The 17,223-nt window shown below is 41.1% G+C and overlaps 1 long non-coding RNA gene across 1 annotated transcript; it reads right to left on the bottom strand.

Annotated features, from left to right (window-relative positions):
• LOC141798155 (uncharacterized) lies at positions 1–7,721 on the bottom strand. Its single transcript, XR_012599133.1, has 3 exons — positions 7,628–7,721; positions 6,225–6,393; positions 1–134 (listed from the first exon to the last, which is right to left on the bottom strand). It is a non-coding gene; the product is annotated as an uncharacterized LOC141798155 (long non-coding RNA).
• Between the last annotated feature and the right edge of the window lie 9,502 nt (positions 7,722–17,223).

Genomic DNA, 17,223 nt, shown 5'->3' with positions numbered 1-17,223 from the left:
TCGTGACCGTTGGGGACCTCCTGCAGGGGGATGTCTTGGAAGTAAAGGGGCTGTGATGGGTAGCATTGCTGCTGGGGGTGAACCACGCTGGGAAACGGGGGGTGTGGGCCCACTGCCACTCCCCCACTCTGCCTCTGAAAACAAAAGAAAATACAGTCAAAAGGCACAATTAGTATTTCACAAGGGCTTAAGTTTGATTCTGCTGCTCACTGACTCCTTTTTACATCCTTTTTGATGCAAACAGGTCTAATTAACAAGAAAGTCTACACACCTCATGAACTAAAGCTAATAATATTAACCGAATGAGTTAAAAAGAACGAGGTCAATATCCAAATGATGAGGACTTTGTATCAGCAGTTTGGTTTGTGTTCAGCAGGACAATGTTTGATGTACAGACAACAGGCTATAGAAAAATTACGAGTAGTAGATCTCTCACATCTCAAGGGGTTACGTTTTTTTGTTTAAGTTGAAAACAGCTGAAACAAGCTAATACAAGAAAGTGAGTTGTTTTTTTTTCTTTTCACAATTTTTTATAAAATCATGTATTTTTGTGCTGACATAAACTGAACAAACTCTCACGTTGCTTTCACTATGTTCAGTGTTATCTTGAAGTGGGGAAAAAAACTGTTTTTCTCTCTTTGTTTTCCTGTGGAGATAATCCATTCAGCTGAATTTGACTAATTCACTTTATCTCTGCTGTTGTTGTTTTATTGTGCTTATCACAGAAAAGTTTCCCTTAAGGGCTGCACCAAGGAGGAAATCTAGGGTCAACATATGACGGGAGAACTTGGAAAGATACAGGATTCAATGTGGACATAAGATACATGTATTTGGGAAGATGATAGCAGTCGGCCATTTTTAGCATTTCAACTGGGTAACAAACGAAAACTTCAGTGGAAATTTCTGGACCATTCTGTGTTGAAGAGGTATTGACATTTTCTCAAAAATATGCCAAACTAGTTCCTCTGTTTTTTCTTTACGTAATGTAGTAGAGTGTCAAAGCCTTAAACAGTGTTTTGTGAATGAAGGGCATGGTAAGTTATATACATACATATATATATATATATATATATATATATATATATATATATATATATATATATATATATATATATATATATATATATATATATATATACAGCGAAGTATTCTTTGTTGTGATGGTGTTTCATGACCCCGAGTGAGGAGGGGACACAATGGATATTAGACCATGCTGTACATTGAGATGTTGTGTGGAGGCCATAGGCTGTCTGTGCTCCAAATAAAACTACTATCCCAGTGGTGGTACAAGATAACATTTTTTTTTTTTTAAGATCTATTTTTAAATTTTCCAACACGCTGCAAAAATCATCAGGTACATGGTCCACGCCATGTGGAGCACAGACAGCCTGTGCCCAACCAGTGTGGAGTATCAGTATTCAGTAGGGTCTCATATCCACTGAGTTCCCTCCTCAGACACACTTTCTCTACACCATCACATCAGAAATTACTTTGATAATAACAGTAAAGTTCTGGCAGCAGGTTGCCTGTACTTTACAGGGGGCATTTTTTTACAGTGTTGTATTTAAACAGAACAGGATTTCACCGTTGAAATTTTCTCATAAATTCACAGTAATTTGTTACGGTGTTGTTACACCATTTGACCAATTTCATAGACTGATTCTTTAATTGGTTGAAAAAGGTATACATTTAATATAAAATACACATGTAAACAAACATTTGACAAGCTGTTTTAACAAATTTGAAGCATCATATCATCCCCTAATTGTCACTGTCATAAACTTTTTGTCATGTGTGTACTTTATCTTCTGCTTTGGGGTAAAAAAAAAAAAAAATCTTTCCATTTCTCATTTGATTCAATATGGCTGTCGGTCTTTGAGTGAGTTCAGATTGCTATATGTTATATATCACATTTTTGAACTGACAGACTGCTTGACAAGTGGCTGTGGATCTGATAAGCAGCATTTATCAGTAGAAGCCAGCTCTATAGATGGCAAACATGACCTGGGGATCAGAGAGGCAAATTGAAGAGGTTTTTACAGGTCTGTGTGGAACGCTGCTTTCTATCAGTCCTGTCAGCAACGAGGGGAAAGTTAGATAGGCCTTAAAGGAGCCACGAGGACGGTTTGTGGACAGGCAGTTAGACTGACAGAGATAACGGAGAAGATAACATCAACACCGTAATGCTGATTTATCAGTTCACAAGTAAAACAACTTTCAATGCAGAAGGCAGACTCAGACGGGGATGAAAGGGTAACGAGGCTCCTCCAGAATCCTCTGAGGCATTACCCAACCAAACGGAACTAACTGACAGTTTTTAAAGACGCTATGTAGCAAACCTTCTACATTTCATATTACCATATGTAAAGTTTGCATGCAAATAAAATCAAGTTTCTAATTGGTTTTGTGGCTTTTTCTTGTTCATTTTTGTTTTCAGTGGCTTTGTGACAAGAACAGTAAAAACTTCACCTCAGAGTAAAACAAACACATTTACACAAACACGACTAGAAGGCACCAAGAATGCAAGTGCATGTTTCCATCTCAATAAAGTCCATGAAGTCTCAGTTAAACAATCTCTGATACAGTTTAAAGTTTTTGGACAGAGAAATTTAACCATTCCTTTAAAAATATGTGTTCTTGGAATTGGGTTTAGCAATATTTGCTTATTGTCATAAAACACTTGTGAATCAGTCGGCATTTAAATTGATATTTATAGTTATTGATAGTTTCTGTGACTCCAATTCACATCTTGTCACATGAAAATAAAAACTAGAACATAACAGTTAATAAAACTGATCTTCATGCATTTATTGTCAGTAAGGTCATCTGCCCTCTAGTGGTTCTATCTTAAAACTTCAACCAACAGTTTTCGGAATAAAGCTGTAGACCAGTGTTTCTTAAATTGTGGTCTGCGGACCACTAGTGATCCACCAGCATCCCCAAGTGGTTCGCAACGACCGTGAGGAAATTAGGCTTTTTTTATGGAACATTCGAGGAAAAAAAGAGGGGGTTTGGGATGCGAGTTGTTTGGCTGCTACACAAATTGATAAAATCTACAAAAAATTGGTTCATAAAAGCGTTGACATCAAATTTCAATCCCAGTGCACTGACATGTGATATATGCAAGGAGTGAGGCAGAATTATGCATTTAGACAGAGTATGATGAGTTATTTAATGTAATGTAAGTACATTAGCATTTAAATACGGGAAATCTTAAGTGTTATGGAATAATATATAAGTAATGTAGTTTTACTCAGATTTTCTGGTCTATTTCACTCATTCTTGAAAAAAAAACAAAAAAAAAAAAACATCAAACCATGAGGGACTGAGTGCACTATTTTATTCTAGTCACTGTTATTGCAAAAAATACTTGTTCTGGATAAAGGGAATTGAAGAAATAAAACATATAGTTCTAATTATAAAACTAATTGGATTATTCATCTTTTTTCAAAAATAATCGTCAGTTGCAGCCCTAGCAAGTTGTAACATGTATGATTCGAGTTTATAGTACATCACTTTGTTCTCTGGGACTATGGAGCTTGTGGTGGTCCGCAAGATTTTTCTGGGGGGATAAGTGGTCCTTGATCTTAAAAAAATTGAGAAACACTGCTGTAGATAACTGTATGATGGTGTATTGCATTCACTTGAAAAACAAAAATCAATCAATCAATAAATCATCTGGTTTTTATGAAAATAAAATCTAATATAAACAGGATCTCTTCATTTATTTTAGAATTTCCTGTTTTTATGAGACACCATCTCATGGAAGCAGGAATTTTAAAAGTAATGAAAGTTCTGAAAAGCTTTACATTGTTGGTCAAGCAACAGGATGGTGTTAACCACCATAACCACCACCTGAAACCATCTTTTATATATACATAAAGTAAAAACTGGACTTAGAATATCAGCAGTTAATGTTGCTTATTTGTGGTCAAACCTGGTGACCTGAGGTTGAATAGAGAAGACACATTTAACAACAGATGCAGACGTCACTGATGTTTCAGTGCAAAGTGTGACCCCATTAACTGGTGACTCTCGGCCCACAATCACTGACACGTTCACCTTACAGCCACCAGTTATGGTCACTCTTGAATAAATGGAGCTAAATGCCACTTCCATTGTTCAAATTTATGCACATATTTATGATGACGTAGATTGTAAATCCAGTTTTCAAGAGACTGTATCTCGTAAAAAAAACATTAAATCAAAAATAAATGATTTTATATTTTTAAAGAGGTAGTTATTTCGTGAAAACAGGATATTTTTTTTATTTTCGAGTGAATGCACTACACCACTGCACAAATGAGTCCGTTCTTTCGAAGACGTGTGGGAGTGATGACTGCTTTTTGACTCATAAAGCTGATCCAACATCTATTTGGAACTGAATTTGTAAGTGATGTTCGTGACACCTTTGCTTTCCTGTAGTATTGATCATTTGCTATATTTGCCACCCACTTCTGCCCTGTTCGTCATGCTAAACACTTCCAACTTCCTCTTAAATTACTGCAGAAAGACATTCAAATATTTGAAGTTTTATTCATTTTGTAAAGAGGACAAAAACAGAAAGTCAACAACCCATCATTTCAAATGAAGTAATCATGTAGGTTTAATGTCCTTTAAAGAAAACCAGAGACTGGAGTGTGTACTTTCATTTTAACTGAAGTTATCTTTAAAGTGATACTCCGGGATGGAACAAGTTGGGTCCTATCACAAGGTTTAGGGCAGAAATTACCCCTACAGCAGTGTTTTTGTGCAGCAGAAGCCCAGAGCGCCCGCACCAAACACCCCCTCCCTGCTCCTCTGCCGGTTTCCTCTGCACTCAGACGGAGCCATATTTTACTTGACCAAAAACACTGCCAGGACGAAGAGACATGATGAGAACTAGAGCCTTATTTAGCGGTGTTTTTGTGTGAAGGTAACTCGCTGAAAATTCTCTAAATGAATGCAGACCGATATCAGACTTTTTTGGTGGGAGTCCGTTTATTTATGTTTTTGGTCAAGTAAAATATGGCCCCGTCTGAGTGCAGAGGAAACCGGCAGAGGAGCAGGGAGGGGGTGTTTGGTGCGAGCGCTCTGGGCTTCTGCTGCACAAAAACACTGCTGTAGGGGTAATTTCTGCCCTAAACCTTGTGATAGGACCCAACTTGTTCCATCCCGGAGTATCACTTTAAAGCGAAGAGATTTCAAGCTGTTAGCCTGCACTGATTCTTTGTCCTCTTTGTTATTCTATGCATACAGAATTTTGTAGAGCATATGAGACACTGAGAATCAGTGTGTAAACACAAAAAAACAGTAAAATAGACCAGGCACTGCTGCTTTTGGCTGATAATTCATGTAAATTCAGAAGAATAGAGCTACTGAAGTGACCCGAGGTCACCTTTTGACCAGGTCTGCCCTGGTATACAGTAGTCTCAATTTCTAAGGCAAGCCCCACCACCTGGGCCAATTAGGAGCCAGGGAGCAGTATCCTTCTGTGTTTCCTATCAGGCCTGCTGAGGTTGCCATTTGCATATAACCTCAGTATCTTATCCTAATGTGCCGGCGCTCTGCATACAAATGGAGGCATTTATTTTGCCGCTCCTTGGCCTTCACCCTTCAAATGTTCATCTGACAGGAATCCCAATGTTCCCAGCTCGCACTGTCTCTGACTCTGTATTCAGCTCTCTCATTTGGACAAAAAAAAAGCCTCGGTGTTCTTGCAAACAGGCTGCTGCAAAGCACCGTGCGGGTGGTTCAGCAGGACAAAAGTGGAGGGCTGGTCAGACTTCAATTTGATTGGTTAGAGGCAGGGTTGGAGGCTCACATGTCTCAGATTTACTATGTTACTTTCCAAGAGAGAAGAGCATCTTTGGCTGGGTGAGTTGTGCAACACAGAGCAGGTCACAAGGTCGATTTCGCAGCCATGTAGAGAATCATCTTGTTCAACGGCTCTGTGTCCCAACTTTTGATGAAATCATGGGGAACAGCATGTACAGCAGGCTTAGTTGGTTCAACATCTACAGACAAGGCTCAGGAGAAAAGCGTTCAGATGTGTCCCTGTGAGGTGATGGTATCCTAACTTACTAACACCAATCTGAATCTCCAGCTCCTGCACACATTCCTGCACCACCGTGCGGCTGAGCAGCTAACACACATGCATTCGTTGCCTCACACTCTTGGCCGGCTGTGTGGCAGGTAGCTGTGGCAGCCTCAAGGCGGGGGGTAATTTATGAGAGAGGTCTTACCATCGTGCCCAGACGGTCACAGGGGTGAAGGGCCGGGTAGGAAGAAACTGGATCCACGTAGTAACTCATCCCAAACGCTGTGGACAGGAGAAGCAGGGCCTGCTGAAGGGATTAACACGCAAACAGACGAGGCAGGGTGGAGTGACCTATCTATCACACGCTGTTTACACTTTGTGTGCAAGTGTGTGGTATGCACGATGTGTGTGGGCGTGTGTGTAGGTGTGTGAGAGAAGAGAGAGGGAAGGAGGGAGAGGGGGGATCAAACAAAAAAAAGAGAGAAGGGGAGAAATTTTAGCTGCGTTTCAGTCACCTGCATCAACAGCTTCACAGTTTAGGAAAGTGAAAACTGTAGGTTTGGGTGTTTTATGATGTTGTCACCATTTAGAGTTTGTTTGGTTTAAATTACAGAGCTTACAGGAGGGCTGTTAATTTATTCCTGTCTGCTGGTTTGCTCACAGAATGCAAGATTTCATCTGAGGAAAATCCCTCAATCCAGATGGATGTCAGGCTAACATTTCCATCACTGCTCTCTCACTGTATCACTCCCTTCTCCTTATGCAGAGCAGCCTCCTCCTTTCATCTACCTCCTCCTCTTTCTCCTCCTCCTCCACTTTTCCTTCCTCTTCCTAAACCTTCCCTCCCATCCTCCTCACTCTCAGCATTACTTACTTTAAAGCAACATCAACAAAAGAGGCTGCGAGCGAACTGAAAGGTTACATAAGATGAGGAATATTGTACATGGGGCAGTGACAGGTCCCAACATCCTCACATTCATATGATAAGCAGCTTGGCAGATCTAGTTTGTGGCAGCTGCTGACGGAGTGAGGGGAGATGCGGCGGCGCTCAATGCGTGCAGATGTTCTCCAACTATAAAAAGACTCACATGCTCTTGTTTCAGGAAAAATACTCATGCACCGAGGGTATAATGCGCAAATCAGGGCTGTTATTCATGCTCACCACCTTTCACTTCCTTAACTGTCATTTGTAAAATACTAGTAATGAGAATAATGGAGCTGTCTGTCATTCAGCTCCAATTAACGCACTTACAAACCAACTTATAGGCTGCGAGGAACATACAGTGTGTTCTATTCAAAGAAAAAGTGAAGGAAAATGAAAAAATGTTGCTGTAAAGTTAATTTCATGCAGAGAAAAGCATCTAAAATCCTCTTTAAAGTTCCACGTTTCGTGCTCAAAATGAGCCGGAATGGAGCAGGTCGGCGCAGCGCATCTCAATTAACAGAGCGCGCTGCGCGCTGCGTGAGGATTCCTGACGGGAAAAACTAGTCAAACTTTAAAACCAATACCTTAACACGAACGGATCACGGAAACGACGTGTAACACCAATCTATCACCCCCTGCCTCCCTATCCCTTCACTAATAGTTGAATAAAACTTTGCACTCACCGGCTGTGGAGTGTGAAGTTCGCCCTAAAGTGGAAGCGCTGGGCAGCTGAGTGTGACAGCTGTGCGGTGCTGGACTGCAGAGAGATGCTCTACCTGCTCGCTGCGAGTCCCACAGAGCAGAGGAAGGAATAATATGCACACTTTTAGTCCCTCCCTCAGTCATACGGTGATCCTCTCCAAATCCTCTGGATATAGCCTTACAGATGTGCTCCACACTGCAGACACAGCTCAGGTGTAAAACCTGCAGAAAGCTTCTGGTGGTTTGGTTTTGTTGACCTCACTTCCAAAGTTACAGCCCTCTCATCTCGTTTTTGATCTCGTCATTGATCACATCCCAACTCATCTAGAAGGTGATGTTATAAAACTTCAGAGTCATTGCTTACATCATCCAGATGTTCATTCTCCTCATGTGTTTTTGTCTTTGTTTTCCTCCAACACACACTCAAAAGTCTCACTGTGGAAAAAACTCACGTGGATGGAGAGTGAAGAAAAGGACAATGATATTTCAGTGATGGTTAACAGACAAGTGTACATCAGGTGCTGACAGTTTGACAGTTCTTAATGATGTAGGTAACACTTTTTTTCCTATAATGTAACAGGGTGAAAAAATATTCTATTAATTATTCTTTTTATATAATTATAAAAAAAAACCTCTATGCAATTGTGTACATTGTAAGATTTATTTATATATATTTTTTTTAGTATTTGTTTTATTTTATTTTATTTTATTTATTGATTGATTTTATTTTTTCTCTAATGTCTTCTAATTCTATGTGCTCCTTTGGCTTATAATGCATTTAATGTGTTTTGCTGTGTGGATTTTTTTTTATTATTATTTTGTTCCTCTACTGCATCTAATTATTATTATTATTATTATTATTATTATTATTATTATTATTATTATTATTGTTTTTGTATTTATTCAGTCTAGCTCATGTCCACTTGTTTTGTACTGGCTTGCCTGCAGTTCAGTGATGCGTTCCAGGCAACCTCTTACGACTTTGGTTTGAGCGCAATGACTCCCAGTACAAAAACAAACCAACATGGCAGACATAAGAAGCATAATTCTTAATCATTTCAATCACCAAAGGAGCCGCAACTTGCTCATTTGAGTGAAGGAGGAGAGGAGGAGGAGAAAGGGCACATATCAGGGGCGTAGCCACAATTAGGCAAACACAGGCAGTTGCCTGGGGCCCCAAGATTCCCAGGGGCCCCCAAATCATCTCTTAAAAACTGATTTATGAAGTTCTCTTCAATTGAAAACATTTATTTTTTCTATTTCTTACTTCGCATGCTTCAAAATACATCAAAAGGCTTAATCTTTAATGATGGTTTTGGGTACTCCCCCTCCCTTCTTATTCAATGGACTCTTCCATGTTACAACACATCTGAAAATTTGATTCAGGAAGAAAGTGGTAAAAAACACTTTTTTTCCCCATTTTTTTCTTATTTTCAACCAAGTTGCTCTGAGATCTGAGATAAACATATAAGACTTTTAGGATTTTAAGGTCTTTATCTAGCCCAGGAAACAGGATAATTTTCTCAAAATCAAACTTTTTGAGTTGGTGATAAACATTATTGTACAAAATCTCTTTTTTGGATACATAACTCACTGGACAGGGGGTCAAATAAAAAATACATTGACTTTAAAATAATAGTACCAAAAAGTATGCTAAATGTAAATATCACCTCTTTCAGTAGATTTTTTTCCAGTTTTATGTTGTGCTTGATATTTACATATTTTCTCTTTGCTAAATTATTTTTTTTCAATATTTACCTATTGTAATGTTTTTCACTTCATACTTTCTTGTTTGTTCCTGTTACTCTGTAAATTCCCCACTGTGGGACAAATAAGCTGTCAATTGACCATAAAAGATTTCAAATCCAGGACAAAGTGGACTAAATGATGTATTCACTTTTTTCAAAATCAAACTAAAGTACAGAACTTGAGGAAATGCATTTAGTTGCGTTAAGTTACCATGTACAAGATTAGCACTGTCTCATGCCTTGATTCTGGTAAAGAGACAGTGGACCCAGGGAAGGCCAGTCTAGCTCTGAGGAAGATGAGTTACAAGGACATGGAGGGCCCCATTGACTGGGTTTGCCTTGGGCCCCCAAACCACTAAATACGCCCCTGTATGGTAATATAAGTTTATAGTTTATATTTTACGACATTTGTTGTTATATTGAAACATATTGTTTATTGATTAATGCACTGAAGACTAAATTACGCCAGAGCTATTACACTAGAATATTGGTATGATATTAAACTACTATATAGTTAGGCAGTACATCGATCTGGTTCTGGAGTTCATGGGCGAGAAGTTATGAGTTGGACTGCCGTTCCAGTGCAATTTCATGAGTTACAGATGGGAAAAACATTTGTTACAGGTTGCCTGGAACGCAGTATAAGCTAGCTTAGATGTGCATTTATCTGTGCAGGGGTGGAGGTGGGCTGCACTGTTTCTGTGAAAAAAAAAAAGTTACAGAGACTCTTTGTGTGTCGTACAGAATAAATACTACAAGAAAGAGCAAGATCATGCATCTGTCATCTTTTAAAAAACACATTGCAGAGTTACACTAGCATTCAGTCTCCTTACAAAAACTTGAAATGTTCAAGAGTCTAAAACAAGCCAAAGAGCTGTAATTGTGAAATCAGTTTATTTCCATTCTTTGCAGAAAGCACAGAAATGTTTGCTTGTTGAGTGTTTGTTATTGTACATCACTGCCTGTCATTTCCGTCCTCCAGTTGCCTCCAACTCCAGGCGAAGATGCATGTGAGGCACTGATTAAAGCAACGACAGAGACGTTGATCTCTCTTCTGCGAAATGAGAAGTCTCTGTAACTCCAGATCTCCATCCTCCTGCTCTGATAGCAGTGAGTGATAACCAGGTACAGGTGAAGCTTTATCTGTTAGCTTATTTTACGCTTTGGGTGTTGACTTTTTTTTTTTGCACGCTGCAAAACCTCAAGCTTTCCACCAGCGTTGGAGCTGAGCGGCGTAAAGTGCACAGTCTCCCTCTGAACCTCTCCCTCCACCTCTCTCTATCAGCTTAACACTCAACACTTGCGAGTCATCTGAAACACCTTGTGACTCCATGATAATTCCATGACCCTGGCGCAGCATTTGTTTGAATTAGAAAGTGCACGGTTCAGACCCTCTGACAGCCGCTGCTCTTAACAGTAAATCTTAAAAGTCTCAGACGAGGAGGTGTGTGTCTGTGTGTGTGTGTATGTGTGTGTGTGTGTGTGTAAGAGAGAGAGAGAGGACCTGATGGGTTGGTGGGGAAGGGGGGGTCAAGTCCAAGGTGAGAGGCGTGAAGAAGTACCATGAGGGGCTCAGTGGCAGGGAGCCTGCATTTTCTCAAGACCCTGTCTGAAGCCCCTCCATGTTTCATGGGCCTCAGCACTCCGGGCCCTCAGGGGACACAGATGGGCAACACGTCGAGGGCAAAAGGCGAGGGTATGACTTATTGCCATGTGGAGAGAAAAGCCTAGGATGTGCCCCCGTGTGATGAGACCAAAATTGAATATAAGCGAGGATGAACGCGATCCAGATCTTCAGCCGATGCCCCGGCAATGCTGTTTCAATTAGCCGGCTCACCAGTTCAAAGGCGAGGCCCTTGATGCACTTCTGCTCCGCATGAAGCCACTATCATCACGTTGCCCTCTGCCTTTCACCTCTCCATTCTGGTGCCACCTTTTTCTGATCAGAGCCTCCATCTCTGTGCAGGCTGTGCTTATGTTTTGCATTAAACAGATAGTGAACGCCCTGCCATCACCGCACATAAAAGCTATCAGTCAAAAGACCTGCAGGGCTTTATGGCCCTTACTATCACAGGCTTACGACCCTCTCACAGTACATATACATCAGCTCAAGTTAAAGTGATACAGGTCCATTTTTACTTGACTATCTAAAATCTTTAGAAACTGCTAGATTTGAAATAAATTGTCTTGCTTGATGTTACATTCCTTAACTAAAACCACAAAAGACCACAAAAATCTTGTGCTCTTAGATTTAAATATGTGAAAAGAAGTTTTCTAAGACAGGTTTATTCTCTACCTTTGAAACAAGCGGAAAACTCTGGTCTAAAAATATGAAACTATGCTGAAGTACTAAAACCTGCTGTTTCTGTAAATTGAACTGGTCTTTATACATACTTTTTGTTGTTGTTGTTGTTGTTGTTGTACTATGTGCAGTTATGTGTGGAGGTGAGGGTGAGTGGGGTGTATCATGTGTTTTTGTTGTATTGTTTGTGTCATAAAATTTAAACAAACAAACAAAAAAAACCTGCTGTTTCTTGAGGCTGGCTCTGGAAGAACCAAAAGTCCCCCCCCCCCCCAAAAAATAAATAAATAAATAAACAAATAAATAAATAAATAAATGAATAAATAAATAAATAAATAATAAAAATAAAATAAGATGAAATAAAATAAAATAAAATAAAATAAAATAAAATAAAAATAAATAAAAAGTATTTGCAGCAGAATTAAAACATATTTACAACCTGGTTAAGAAAAACATCCCCTGTATGAATTGCCTATTTCACTTTCGGCACACATTGTACCGGATGTGAATTTTTTTTTCTAACTTGGCAGTTTAGATGATATTAGGATTGGGAGTTCACCCACTCAAAGGCACAGCTCAGCTCACATGACTAACAGGAGCCCTGTAGCTGTTCGTGAGAAGACTTGAAACCCACATCCCTTCCAATATGGCAGCAACAGCCAATCTGCTTCAAAAATCCATTTCAGAACATAGATTGTATAAAACATGGATGAAGTCCCTGTGACGTCACCTGTCTGTTCCTGAAACAGTGAAAAGAAGCCAATCCATGGATGCTGCCATGTTGGATGTGATGCAGGCTTTGAGCTTACTTGCAACAGCTAAAGCGTAAATGATCCTAATATCTTCCAAACAGCAGAGTTGGAAGAAAATTCACCCCTGTACAGTGGGTGCTGACAGAGAAACTAACATTTTAGATCCAACTTCTTCATATGCTTCATTTTTCTAAACTGGATGTTGCCCCTTGATTCAGAGACAGATGGGTGACGTCAGGGAGACTGCCTCCCGTGCTGGTGAGTCTAATTTTCTTTGTTCAAGGCAACTTTTACTAGATACAACCCCACAAGGTAAGGTATTTATCAACAGTTACGTAGCGCTGTTATTTGAAACGTGACATCAAGCAAACTGTCAGTTTGTAAGTAGTTTAGTAGCCAGCTATATTTAGCACAGCTGGCAACTCAGTGCTCTAAGACATGTTTGTAATGTGTAACGTTAGTGAATCCTGGTTATGTCCTGTCAGTCATCTACCAATCAGAGCTGACGTAACCTCACTCTTCATTTTACTGATAGACTCTCAAGTTTGAACAGACCACTGCAGAATAACTGCTGCATGTGGGTTGGAGTGGACATTAGCACAAACAGTTTAGCCCTTGTGTTAGCCTTTAGCTCATGTTTAGCCTTTAGCTCGTGTTTTAGCTGTTAGCTTGGCTCAGTCTCTCTCCTGTTTCTCTTTCTTCTCCTCTTCTGTTCTTTTTCTGTTTAACACTTAGGCTCCAGTGTCCACCATCACTACAAAATTAATCACAGAAATCATTTTCAGTAGAGAAAATGACGGATCTCTGTTCTACTAAACTGTGGTGGTGCTGTGGTGTTGTCAGAGACTTCAACGTGCTGTAAAACAGTTTGGTCCTGTTTGACCTGATCAGGAAGCTATTGGCACTGCTCTTCTCATTTTAAAGTGTGGGTTACGATAAGGCATATATCTAGAAAAGGGGACTTTTTCAGGATCACTTAAAAAGTCCTCACAGCCCTTTTAAAGACACAGTATCTGGGTCATGACTGGGTCATATTCTTTGCTTTTATCCTCACCATCTGTTCAGAAGCGACAACCCCACCATGCAACACAGCTCTTAGTGAAACCAGAAGCATCTCTCCACAAAGGCTGATTTGAGATGACTGAGCAGAGAACTGTAGTTTGTTTCAAGTCCGACCAAAACATCCAAACATGTTTCAAATGATTTGACACGTTTCATCTCCACTGATGGATTTCTATCATCGAATGCTCTATTTAAATCAGCACACCTACTCTGCTATACAGCATGTCCTCCCCTGGTTCTCTCTGAGCAGCTCCAGACTGAGAATCCTTTTGTCTCATTTTCTCATTTTGGATCTTCCAAAGATAGCGCTGACAGGTGATATTAATGGTCTTTTATTAGCATCATCCTGATTGCTACAGATTTTTGGAAGCAAAGGATAGAAGGAAAGAGCAGGACAGAGGAGAGGAAAAAAAGAAATGGAGAAGGAGAATATGGAAGTTCTCCGCCCACCGCTTCTCACAGGAGATCGCCTCTCTCTTTGATAGCCTGCCCGAATCTGTTCCCCCCATAGAAACTGCCCTGCAGATGTTGTTGCTGTATGCTGACTACAAAGAAGGAGCCCTTTATGAGGAGAACATCTATTTTGGGCCTCTGTGTTTCCGAGCTGTGGCGCTCAGCGAGTGAAACACAGGCCTAATCTTTCTGCCGCTGAAAACTCTGTTTTATTCCCTGCCCGAGATATTTTTAGATTAAAGCCCAGCACTAATGAATAAAGTAAGGATGTAATATTTTATGACAGTATCAATATGCCATCACCGCGGTGTGCTCGGGCCTGAAAAAGCTCAAGTTGCTATTGGCAGCGGCAGAGAGAAAGAGAGGGGAATGTGGGGCAGTAACCTCAGCGAAACAAAGAACATGGAGAAACCTTCGTTTCAGGCCCGACCAGCTTCATCCAGAAGTCTTAGTGGCTAAAATTCTCACCCTCATCCACAGAACTGTGACTTTGTTGCACTATTGACTGGGAGGCAAAGGTCTTGGGGGCAATATTAGCTCTTGATATTATCTTTAATTAAAGCACGAATCCCTCAGCCAAGTTGTCCAAACAGTCCCAAATAGGCCCTGTAAATCAGACAAACATCCTCAATATTTGATGGGTCGAGAGTGTGCACTATAGCCTCCAGATGGTTTGTGTTTCTCGAGTGTTTCACAAGGGATGGTACTGGACAGTGATCTTCTGTCCGAGTGTGCCTCTTGACAGAACGAGTTCCTGCAAAGCACATGCTGAGTCGTTGGATTCGTGCCTAGGTCGCTCTCTCTCTCCTCATTTTCTTTTCTGCTGTCCCAGTGTGCGGGTTTATCACTACACTGTAAAAAATGTCACTTTAAAACAACGGTAAAGGGCTGGCAGCAGAAATGGCCAGTAATTTCCAGTTATTTCATTTATTCAAAATACTGGCAACCCTACTGCCAGTATTTTACCGTTATTTTACAGCAAAGTCATTTTTGATGAGATGTCTTTTCGTAATCATGAGTGAGGAGGGTGGATGTAAGACCCTGCTGTACGATGAAATGTTACACTGAGCCATGCGGAGCACAGACAGCAAGTTGGTACCTTAAGGAGCACAGACAGCTGGTCCATGCCAAATGAAGCACAGACAGATGGTGCATGACATGTGAATCACAGACAGGCAGTGTGTGTTTGGGAAGCACAGATGAGTGGTCCTTGCCATGCGGGGCACAGACAATCAGTGTGTGTTGTGTGAAGCAGCGACAGACAATATGCCATTTAGAACAGACAGCAGGTGAATCATGAGGAACTCAGACAGAAGGTCCGTGCCATGAGGGGCACAGACAGCCATCCACACTATGTGGGGCACAGACAGCTGGTCCATGCCATGTGGAGCACAGACAGCTGATGCGTGTTGTGTGGAGCACAGACTGCTGATGTGTGTTGTGTGGAGCACAGACAGCTGGTCAAGGGCATGTGGAGAACAGACAGCCTGGATGTCATGTGGAACACAAAAACATGGTCCATGCCATGCAGAGCACAGACAGCAAGTTGATACCTTTAGGAGCACAGACAGCTGATCCATGCCATATGAAGCACAGACAGCTGGTGCATGACATGTGAATCACAGACAGGCACTGAGTGTTGATTGGAGCACAGATGGGTGGTCCTTGCCATGCGGGGCACAGACAGTCAGTGTGCGTTGTGTGGAACTCAGATAGACAGTATGCCATGTAGAACAGACAACCGAGAAATCATGGGGAACATAGACAGAAGGTCGGTGCCATGAGGGGCACAGACAGCCATCCACACCATGTGGAGCACAGACAGCTGATGCGTGTCATTTGGAGTACAGACAGCCAGTACGTGTTGTGTGGATCATAGACAGCTGGTCAAAGGCAAGTGGAGCACAGACAGCCTGGATGTCATGTGGAACACAAATACATGGTCCATGCCATGTGGAGCACAGGCAGCCTGTGCCCCTGCAGTGTAACATTTCAATGTACAGCAGGGTCTCATATCCACTGTGTTCTCTCCTCACTCACGGTTTCAAAACGGCATCACAGCAAAAATTACTTGGCTGTAAATGGTAAAATACAGGCAACCCTGCTGCCAGTATTTAACTGCTATTTTACAGATTTTTTTTACAGTTAGCAAAACAGGATTTTTCTGTTGAAATTTTGTCATATTATAACAGTACTTTGTTACAGTGTAGGTTATGAAGGCTGCAGATCTGGTCAGTCAGTTTTTATTTTATCCATTTGGTTGTTGAAGCTAAAATGCTACACTTATCAATTTCTACAAAAAAGCCTGTCCTGCTCTCACCGCAATGAAAGAACATGGATTCGTAAATATTTAGTGTGATACTTCAAAGACTTAGAGATCAAGAGTCCTTTCAGACCTGATCTCATGTTAATAAGTGCAAAGCTAACTTTGCTCAGCTAAATAACACCCTTACGCCTCTCTTTTATGGGAAGAAAGAGACGAGTGCAGTAAGATGAAAGGAAAAAGCAAAAGCTAGCGGGAGGGAGTGAACAAGATGCTGAGTCCAACATGCCCCGGTTGATAAGCTGCTGGACTGGCGCCAGAACTCCCTCCCTGATACACACACATGTGTACTCAAACATACACATAAACACCCCACCCAGTTGCCAGCTTGACCCCTCTAACATCACTGCTACCCCTTAGACACACACACACGCACACACACACACGCACACACACACACCCAGCACTCCAGTGGCGTCTGCCGCTCACTATTCCTCTTCATTAGAGTCCCAGAACGAGATGCTTGTCATGTAATTAGCTGAGGAGGTTTTCTGAATGCCTGTGTAACACACACTCTCATTAGAGGAGTGAGAGAAGGCTGGGGCGAGAGGTGGAGGCAGGCCTAGGAGGCACAGACAGGGGGAGCAATCAGAGAGTGAGACAGGGAAAGAGTGAGACAGCGGTTCAGGGATAACAACAAGAAAAATAGGAACTTATGTCTTAAGGGGGTGGGGGTTATATTCCACTATACCGGTGCCTCAAATTGGTGCTGGTCTTGTTCCTGACAACATTTTAATGACTTACCTGAGTTCATGGGTATGCTCATTAACATTTGTAAATCCTGCTGCAGGCATTCAGCGGAAACTTTGCTTGTTTTTTTTTTGAAGACACATCGGGATTAAATGTGATGATTAGAGAGACAAGTGACTAAAGATAGGGAAGATCACTACAGATAATTTTCCTAAAGGGATTGGACAAATCAATTTTAAGTTCATGA

This window comes from Halichoeres trimaculatus, unplaced genomic scaffold (genome assembly GCF_033239565.1).
Source record: "Halichoeres trimaculatus isolate MK-OKI-2021-1 unplaced genomic scaffold, fHalTri1.1 fHalTri1_scaffold_9, whole genome shotgun sequence".
NCBI lineage: Eukaryota > Metazoa > Chordata > Actinopteri > Labriformes > Labridae > Halichoeres > Halichoeres trimaculatus.
This window is presented reverse-complemented; position numbering and strand designations above follow the sequence as displayed.